The sequence below is a fragment of the Puntigrus tetrazona genome, chromosome 20 (assembly GCF_018831695.1).
Source record: "Puntigrus tetrazona isolate hp1 chromosome 20, ASM1883169v1, whole genome shotgun sequence".
In the NCBI taxonomy this organism is placed as follows: Eukaryota; Metazoa; Chordata; class Actinopteri; order Cypriniformes; family Cyprinidae; genus Puntigrus; species Puntigrus tetrazona.
In genome coordinates this window covers 19,763,166-19,773,650 of record NC_056718.1, presented here as the reverse complement: position 1 = coordinate 19,773,650, position 10,485 = coordinate 19,763,166, and positions in this window count along the sequence as shown.

The following is a 10,485-nucleotide window of genomic DNA, read 5'->3' as shown; positions in this document are numbered from 1 at the left end:
ACCCGCCTATCAGACTTGTGACACTAGAGCTGTACAAAGCACACGTATTCTACATTATTACTACATGCTCATGAAAAAAAACTTTCATTAATGCTCCATTTGAGTCTCTATAATGAAAAAGAATTTGCACATGAAACTTTTTTTTTTGCCCATAATGTAGGGTTGTGCATTTGTGTGTTTGACCAAGTATGTACATGTATATGGGTGCAATATGGTTTGCAAATGTATTGTGAAGTAGTCTGTGTAATGTGCTTGTTGCTCATTGTGTTTTAACCGGTGTGGACAAACTATGTGAGACACTACTGTTCAGGGAGGTGGACATTATTCAAATAAAGATCTAACTCACTTAAAATGCTTCGTTTCTGTTCTAGTTTTGTTATATCTTGACTTAATTTATTCAAAATTAAAATACTATTTTAATTAAAAAAAAAATAATCTGTGATAAAAGTAATAAAAGTTTAGTGTGTTTTTTTTTACTTATTTTTAACATTTGTAATGCTATTATTCATTATGGAAGTTTACAGTTAATTCACGAAACAAAATCTTTTTATACACTATGCGCAGTAATGATATTTCCTTTATCCATTCCAAGTCTGTCTGTCTGTCTGTCTGTAAATGGGAAAGACTGGTCAGATTGATGTACAGAATGAAAAAACATTGTTAATCATGCTAAACACGAACAGTCCCGAAGGAGACTGTACATAATGTTTTCAGCAGATCTTTGTCCTGCATTAACAGAGCGGTCTGCATGAAAGATGACTTCCTGTTTGTTGCATCATGTACTGTATGTCCTAGGAAACGCAAGCACAGGGTGGACACTCATCTGGTCATTTTCTTGACAGCAGGATATGATAAGCAGGGAACACCTGACTTTTCCTCACTACCGGTCACGGAATATTCTGTCCACTGATGAAACATGTTTGCGTAAGAAATCTAGTGATAGACTATTAATTCTAAGTATTAATTTATATGATATACGTTTGTACTGTGAATATTTATTATGTTTAAGGACACATACATGCAGTATATATCTGACAAATTTTTACAAGCATATGTTTATATTCATACAATTTCTTTTGTAGCTATAAATAAACATAACATAAATATAAATAAGACAGTAGACACAGATATTTTGTACACAAAAACCTTTATTTTGCATGCAATTAATCACGATTAATCGATTTTTTTAATTTAACTTTTTATTCTTCAAAACACTACATATAATTATATGCACTACAGTTTAATATTTCGGAAAAGTCTCTTATGCATATCAGACTGCATTATATACATTAGTCAACATTTGAAGTGGATGAAAGAAGTTAGTCCTTAAGACAAGAACACGGGTATTGTTTTGGTATGTTTTACGGAAAATCTGAGAACATTTTAAACCACTGGTAACCTATCAGGTCGGGTGATCTCACCACAAGAGCTGTTCGATAACATTTGCTGGAAGTGATCAGGAAATCTATGAGGCTACAGGGTCCTGCAGATTTATCAGGCATGTTTGCCAGACAACATCTAAGGAGTGTTGGAACAGTGTGTTGTAGACAGATGAGACAGAGTTAGAGCTCGCTGGCACCAAACCCTGACATGTTTGGCAAAAATAACAAGCATTGCCTTTGGCCAGCAGCACCATCTGTAAAGCTTGGTGGTGGAAGCATTATAGTTTTGGGCTGCTGTTGCTGCCTGGGGTCTGGCCAGGCTGCCATCGCTGAGTCAACCCTGAATTCCACACGGAACCAGAAAGTAGCTGAGTGGAATGTGAAACCATCTGTCTAAAAGCCGAGGCTGAACCTCAAGTGGACATAGCAATAACAAGACAATGACCTGAAACACTCAAGAAAAGCCGCAAATGAATAGGTCAAAATAAAGAAATGAAGGTTATGGAATTACAAAATCAAGCCCCACGCCAGAAATTCTTCCAAAAAGGCGTTTGTTGAATAAATAGTTAAAAGAACGTTTGCCTTGCTTCGTGCTAAACACCTTCATCAAAATGTCGGAAAAATGTAATCAGTAGGTAGTCTGATGCACCAATGAGAGGTGTTATGTGGGAAAAAAATAAAAATCTTGACTGAAACCAAAAAAAAAATAATAATAATAATAGAAATAAAAGTCTGGTTTCACAGACAAGGCTTAGGTCTAGTCCTATGTGTAAATCTGAGCTGGTTTTTAAAAAAACTTGCACTAACTTAAACAATGCCTTAGGGTTTTTAGGGTTTTAGGTTGTTCAAAAGTATGTAACCTGACCTTGAGTCCTTCCCACATTGAATTGAACCATGAGGGGAAAAGGAAGATTTCCACGATTTGAAAGACATCCGCGCTCTAGATAAATCCTCTCAGGAAGAGCAATGCTTCATCACAGCTGGTTAGGGACTCACATGTTGTGTACAGTATGTATGTGAAAGAGTGACTGGGTTGTCACATATAGACAAAGAAAGAAAGAAAAGAAATTGATTTTTAGTTTGACAGAACTGTATATGGTGTTCAAGATAAGTATATCGGAGAGGAGGACATACTGTACAGAAATGTCAGAACTTGTTATCAAATACATGCTTCATTAATAATGCTGATAAAATCAACCCCGGCTATGGAATGCAGCTGTAAGGAGAATCTTAACGCAGATAGTGAAAGATATAATAAAGATGAGATAATACAGCTCTAACTTCTGTTCCCAATTATTCTACATTATGCAAACGGTTCCGTGTCTCTTATTGGCAACCAAACACATTTTGATCTGTCAAGTCAAATTATCACATTTTAAAGCGTGTTTTACACCAGAGAGAAAATAAGTAGAGAACAAGGAAAACATTCTTGTGCATGTTTCTGCAGGGTCATCGGGTGTAAAACTAGAATCCTTTTATGAGTATGTAGAAGTATGAACAATATCAGTTATTAAAGGCAATGTCTGATTTATATATATATACTATATATATATATATATATATATATATATATATATATATATATATATATATATAATATTTGTCAAAAAACATGTTGCATTGAAAAAAATCCAGATGAAGCACACTATTTTTAACACTAATTTGCAGATTGACACGTTCTATAGTTTGGGACCAAATGTTGGTTAATAGATGCTGATAAAACCTATTTCAGTAAAATAGGTTAATTTTAATAGGTTAATAGGTTAAATTAATAATTTTCACTGATGTAATGACACATTAAAGAATATTCTTAGAAAGTGCAGCTCACATTTCCCTTTTGCTGAAGCTGAAAGACTGTCACGGGTGTCAAGGTTAGGTTTTTGTACTCACGAAAGCTCACATCACATTGCTAATTGTTTGAGACGTGGAGAGCCCTTGCTTGACAGAGCTAAAGATGAGCTGGCTGACAGAAATGCAGAGGAGAGCTGAACCCGGGCCACGAGGCCTCACGAGTGTGTTACTCAGCTCTCAGACCTGAAGACACTCTCAAGTATGTGAAGAGAATGCCTCTTAGTATGCGGCAAACATTATTAACGTCTCTGTGCTGAGCTGTATACTATTTGTTGTAGATAAGAAGCACAAAAAGCATGTATGTGCAGCTGTGTGCATCGACAGTACCATAGAGCGTTTATGGAGATGATCTATTTGATGATGATGGTTTGTTTTGGTTTGGTTTGAATTTTAAAAAAGGTTTGCATCATAAAAATGGTGTCACTCAAGTAATTGGAGTCTGTGAGTGTTTGTCTCCCCCTAATGCACAACTATGAGTTGCACATGTAATGCCGTGATTAAAATGTAAATTTGAACTTTCTCAAAAAGATTGTATTATATAAATATGCATAGGTATATCTATCATCAAAATATTTAGAACAATGAGATCAGATACGTCAATCATTTCAGCTTGACCAATAGCGACAGTTGGGGTGTGGCCGGTACCAAGACTGAGCCAGAGGGTGTTTATCCAGTATAGGTCCCAGGCTAACATAAGGGCCGAGAATTCAGCTAAAATCTGAAGACTTACCAAAATACACAGATGTGGAGAGCAAGGTAAAACAAGGGTAAACGCTGGCGGTGGAGATGGACGAGGAATGGAGGAATTTGATCGAATGTTTGAATCTCAATCGTTGCATAGTCTCAAGCATAGTCTATTAGCTTAGTTGGATCTGATGGTCATTCCAGAGCACACAGTTATAAGTAACCCAAAATAGCTCCTTTCCATATAAAGTTACTTGTATACGTGCAGTTATTGAAATATCTGTGGCTGCATATATACTTTCAGTGTTCTCAGTGTTTTCCAAGTGTTTAGCAGTAAAAACAGGATGCAGTAGAAATCTATCTCTGTGAGTGGGTCGGGAGCAATATCCCTATGGGCAGAGCGAGGATCCTTGTTCAGCCATGGCCAAGTTTTGAACTTCACTTCCTAGCACGGGTGAAGGACACACAAGGGCACTGTCCTGTATGTCTTGGACAAATGTATAACCCAACCCACTCATGCCGTGATAGTCAGAATAGTCCATTCATATTTATCACAGAGGTCTAGTTTGTTTTGAGGCATTTCTGCTTCCTGTAGTGATGATTATCACACATGATAGCTTGTGTCCTCGTGGGAATTGCTTGACTCTGTTTGTTGTAAAGCCTACGTAGGCAGTGTTTTTTTCATCATATTTATGTCCCGTAAGCCTGAACATTTCTACAGTTTGTTTGTTTTTAGATATTTAAATCAATTCTAAGTAACAACATTATGCACTATTAATTAAAAATTACATTTTTACGTTTTAACTTTATTATATATATATTTCCTTGATTCCCATTTCCTTGATTCTGTTTGTTAAGGTATTGCTGTGGTTGCTTGGGTGTTCTGAGTAGTTACATACTAGCCCTCGATCAGATCAGTGGTCTCTGATTTTCCTGTATTCAGATTTTTTTGTTCTCAAGCCAAAAACGGCCTGATCATTTAGAAAAGTAAAAGAGCTTCTGTGTACGTGTCATATTTGATCTGTTTAAAGCTATGAACTGTACCTGGTACAGCCTTACCCATCACTACTTCGCATGTCAGTATGAGTGAATATCTGTTTTAGAAAACGCCGTCTTCCTTCTACAGCCAACCAAAAACACCGGTGATGCACCAAAGCCCTTCTTCCATGAAATGTCAAAGAGGAATTTCTACTAGAAGTGCCATTTTATTGCTGCGCTCACACAGAGATGTAATGCGCTGAAAGACTGACCTTTGACCTTTGAGGTGAGGGCATGTGCGGAGGATGGAACGAAGATGATCGCAAAAAGTCCCGTGTGTTTGGGCAAAGTTCATCGTGTGATTTTTCGTTTGGCAGATTTACAGCTTGAGAAAACTGATAAACGTATGAGGGATAGATGAAGAAAAAATACTAAAAATGTGTATTTTGAGAAAAGTTTTTAGTCTGAGAGAGGCGGAAATAATTACAAACCATTGCTGCTGTGCTCTGAGTACTCAGTTTCCAGGGTCACTGTAACAGCATGATACCTCTAAAAGCCAATAACAAGATACATAACAGTTCCAGTTGTTGTGCAGTCAAAAAACATATCGAAATTCCTTTCTTTATCTATCATATTTTATTTAAAGCAAGTAATGCATTTTGGGTTGCGTTAGTGATCATCCTGTTCCAAAATGAGTGCTCTCGTTGGGTTTGTTTAGATCTTTTGAGAGTATCATCTCATGAGGAATTTTCCCAAACTCAGCTGAAAGAACTCCCAGCTGTGCTCTCTTGGGTCAGAGCCCTGCCCGTGATCAGGAGAGTTTTCAAGACACTGATTTGTGTGTTTGGACATGTTTTAAGTATATGTGAATTTTAAAGCAATAGTTCTCTCAAAAATGTTAATTAGTTTATTAGTTACTCACCCTCATGTCACTCAAAACAAATGTGCCGTTATTTTATCTAGAACACACACACACACACACACACACACACACACTCACGCAAAAAGAGTAAATAATAACAGAATCTTCCCTTTCGGCTAAAACATTCCTTTTACCAGTTGTCTATCATTTTGTTTTGAAACATATTTGTTATGATAATGTTTTATGATTTTTGGCAAGCATGGCCAAACCGAACCTAATATACATCAAACGAAGTGGCTTAAAATGAAAGTATCTGTAGATGTTTATTGTAGTTTTTCCCCCATTGTCACTGGTTAACCAACCCGAACAGCTATATGATATGATAATCCAAGAAATTCAGGGCACAGTTGGCCACTGACTCAGTCAACATTGGTATTTGCCAACAAAACACCTCTTATGGAGTTGTTTACCAGTCTCCTCTCCTCTTGAATTCAACCCAGCGCATGGCATTTTTCTTGCACAGTTGTCTTTGTTTGGCAATTTCCCACACTCTCGTCAAACAAAATGGGGGCAGAAGGGATTTTTTTGTTGTTGTGGTTATTTTTTGCAGGGTAACATTTAGTGTTCGAAAATGAGAATGTTTCAAAGAGACAAAACTACTTCGACCACATCATTTGCCTCAGGTGATCAGACAGTGTGCCTTATTACTGCATATTCTCACTTGTCATTAGTGGTGTTGTTAGTAATTAAAATAAAAAAATATTCAAATGTTATTTTATGTATAGCTGAAATAAAATGAAAAGTGTAAAAATAACATAAAATCACAAAATCATAAAATCATAAAAAATATATATATATATATATATATATATATATATATATATATATATATATATATATATATATATTTTTTTTTTTTTTTTTTTTTATTTTTTTTTTCAATAATATTAATTGATGATGTAATAGTACACTAAAAGAATACTGTTTGCTGTTACTTTAGAGGTTTCCTTTTCTTTTATATCCATTTCTATAATCTGCTACTCTTATGCAGCAATGTACTTTTATTTATTTAAAGTGGATTTTTCTGGAATGCCATTTATATTGAGTTGCTTTCTTTACAATGGATGATAAGTTTAGGTTCAGAGAGGTTTGATAAGAACGAGTCTGTCTGTTTCTCATAGCTGTGTAGGTTCTTGCTCAATTGATAAATAATGATGAACAGCATCCAATTAAAGAAAATGGCGTTCCTAAGACAGCACATGATTTCTGACAGCAGATATTACGTAAGTAGATAAGGAAAGGGTTGAGGAAAGTCAAAAATACAGACAGTACTTTTAGAATGGTACATATTCCTGTTTTTCTAGGCCTTTTATCAGCTTGTATCCTGTGTGAAGAGAAAAATTGCCTGTGAGCATGACAGGATATGTAGTTTTTTTTAGGTAGCCTGTTTCATCAAAAATGATTGATTCAGCAGCTATGTTTATGTTTGACACTGAGGACTGCAGAATATTAATAGTTAGACTGATTTGTCAGAAAAATCACGATCACAAGCGATTCTGCACAACTTAATTTGTGAGTAAATTATTTAGCCAAATAAAGCAGTACAATGTTCATAACTCCAAATGAGAGAGTTTAGCCCCTGTTTTTGTGAAGAAATATGTCAGCTGCTCTCATAACAAGAGATCTGAGGAGGGTGAAGGATTTTGCATGCTGTAGCGCTGCTTAGTGGCTCGTCTCTTAAACCGCCTCTGCGTGGCTCCGTGATTGAAGCCAGTGAAGCTACTTATTTTATTGCTGTAAGATATCCTGACATCTGGTTTTGATGGTACAGGCTGCTCATTTGTGAGTAAGATCAAAAGGTTCACGTTTTTTTATTTTTTACAAGGTCTTTAAACAAGTGGTATCAGAGAGGTTTTTTTTTACCAAAAAAGTCAAATATTTCTGGTGGCACACAGTACACCAGCTATTCAAAGATCAAAGCTAATACCTAGAGTCCAAAATGTGAGCTTTAAGCTGCAGGACCAGGATAGAAAGCAGTTTGATTTGATTCATCATTATTTGAGCACATAGGTGAGATATCTATTATCTGTAATCTATACATTTTAGTCATTATTAAATTATATATTATTTTAAAAGTAATGTGTGTGTGTGTGTGTGTGTGTGTGTGTGTGTGTGTATGTGTGTTTGTGTTTTTATAATATATATCAATATTGTGTTATCTTCAATATTCAATATCTATTCAATATTACTGAATGAAAGTACATTTTAAGGGTTAGTTCATAGAACATTAACGTGCGTGTTATCGATTTTTGTATGTGTATTTGAAATAATCATAATAATCAAAAGCAGAAGTAAATATTAGCATTTGTGCTGAATACATGTGAATACAAAGTTAAGAAATTATTGGCATTTGAGTAACTGGTAAATGTGGGGTTGAAAGGGAAAATAATGATGTTCTCATCAACCTTACCTCCTCTGTGGTTCTGTTTGGAGCTTTGTGGTTTCATATCTTGCTTTTGCAAAAGCCCACACCTGCCTATGCATGAGTCAAAGACGATGAAGCTCTCAACATTAATCTATCTAACTTTTATCTATCTATCTATTGATATATCTGCCTACGTAAATAGTAAGATTCACGTGGTCATACAAGCCAACATATATAGTAAACTACATTTAAAATCTGGGTTTAAATACTACAGAAAATCCATTTAGAAACCGGTAAACGTTAAAATTATTATCTCCTGCTATGAACAAATATATTAAATATTTGTTTTTTGTTTTGGTGTATAGATATTTTGGTTACACTTTACTTGAAGGGGTGTGCATAAGACTGACCTGACACCTTCATAATCACGACATGACACATGTCATGAATATGAAGGAGGTTTTACGCATTTTTATGACAACAATCATTATGTATAATTCGCTCAGCTTTGTCATTTTTAATGCAAAGATGATATTATTTGTGATGTCTTTATCATGGGCTATGGGAAGGGTAGAGGTAGGGTTAGGGTTATGTTATGGTTAGGTCAAATAATTAAAAATGACATAAATGAGTGAATGACACTTAATGAGAGTTTTATAAACATACATAAAACCTCCTTGACTTTCTGTGAAACATTAAACAAGATATTCTGAAGTTTGTTTCAACTCATTTTATCCTAACAATGAAATTCAATGGGGTTTTAAACATGTACTTTGTGTCAAGAAAAAATCAAAATCAAAATCACATAGGCTTTGAACGACATACTCCTTTGAGTAAACCTTTGCAGGAAGTCAAGAGTACAAATGAAGACCAAAGTTGCATCAAGAACGCTAAGAACAGGATGTAACGATTCTTAATATATTACTCACACATTGCTGTAGTTGCATTAATCATATGACTAATCAGGAGTCACAATATATCCTGAAGCCGAAAAACCTGTGTTTGTGTTATTAGAAACACACAAATTACATTCAGTAACTCCATGGTATTTATTTGTACTTTGTAGATTTTACAGAGAGAATTGTTTGTTTGTGAAATGAAAGTATTGATGTTGTAATATCTGATTTCATAGTCGTGTGTTTTAAACAGGTTACATAAAGAAGGGCTGTCATGTGTGGCCGTGGGTATAGAGGAACAATGACACGTGCAGCCCAAAATATGATAAGTGGAAAAACAGAAGGTATGAAAGGAACAATTTAATAAGAACCAGGGAATCTTCAAAAAGAAAAGTTATAAATGTTAACTTAAAAGTAGTCACTTTCATATGTCTGTGATTGAATTGATATTATTCATGATAACGAAACGTGATAAGGCATTATTTATGTGGTATAAACTCTGTGAGTAAGTGCTGATATTATCTGCGTTCGGATCAGACTGTGTGCACATCTGTTAACCACAAAACACTTTTTCACCTTCACCACTTCCCTGCACAGAGCCCCAGACTCATGTTCCACCTTGCATTTGCAGAAAGGGACTTTTCTTGCATTGCACTGCACTTGAGAAGATGCAACCTGACAATGCTGGCGTAGGACAGGTAATTTGCATGTGAGGGTCCTTAAGAGGGTCCATCGTGAATGTGAAGATGTTTTCTGTGGAATTTGATGGGAGAAAAATAAGAAAGCTAAATATGACACGCTCAAACGGATCACATTTTCTCCGTTACCTGTGTGCTAGCGATTTAGAGAAATCTTCAGAATTGGGGAAGGGTACACGACAGAAGTGCTGCTTCTGCAGGCCACATGATGTTTTTCCCCAGTGTGATGTCACTTCCTCGTCGGATCGAGCCCTGCTATTGATCATGCCGACTGGAAAGTACAAGTCACCCCTTTATAAAGCTGCTACCGCATCAGTGAGGTGGATCAACTTCGAGGCACATCTGATCATCAATCAACATGAAGCCCTTCGCACCTTTCGGCCGCCTGCCTTGTGCTCTTCGCTTGCTGCTCACTGGCTCGCAGTGAATGCACGCCTTTTTAATTTTTAGATAACAAAAGAATGTTATTAATTGTGGCGCATATTTAAGCATTTCTTAACTCAATTCCTTTCTTTTTCTTTTTGCTTCCTGGCAGTCATTATGGGTCCAGACAAGTGCTGCTTTCTTTTTTCCAATGTGAAAATCCCACTGAAGCAGGTTGAGAGTTATCATACCACACACTTGGAATGCCACAGGATGGGTATCATAAGTATTTTTGTTGCAATGTTTTAATTAAAAGGAATCCGTGAATTGATTATGGGAAATCGTG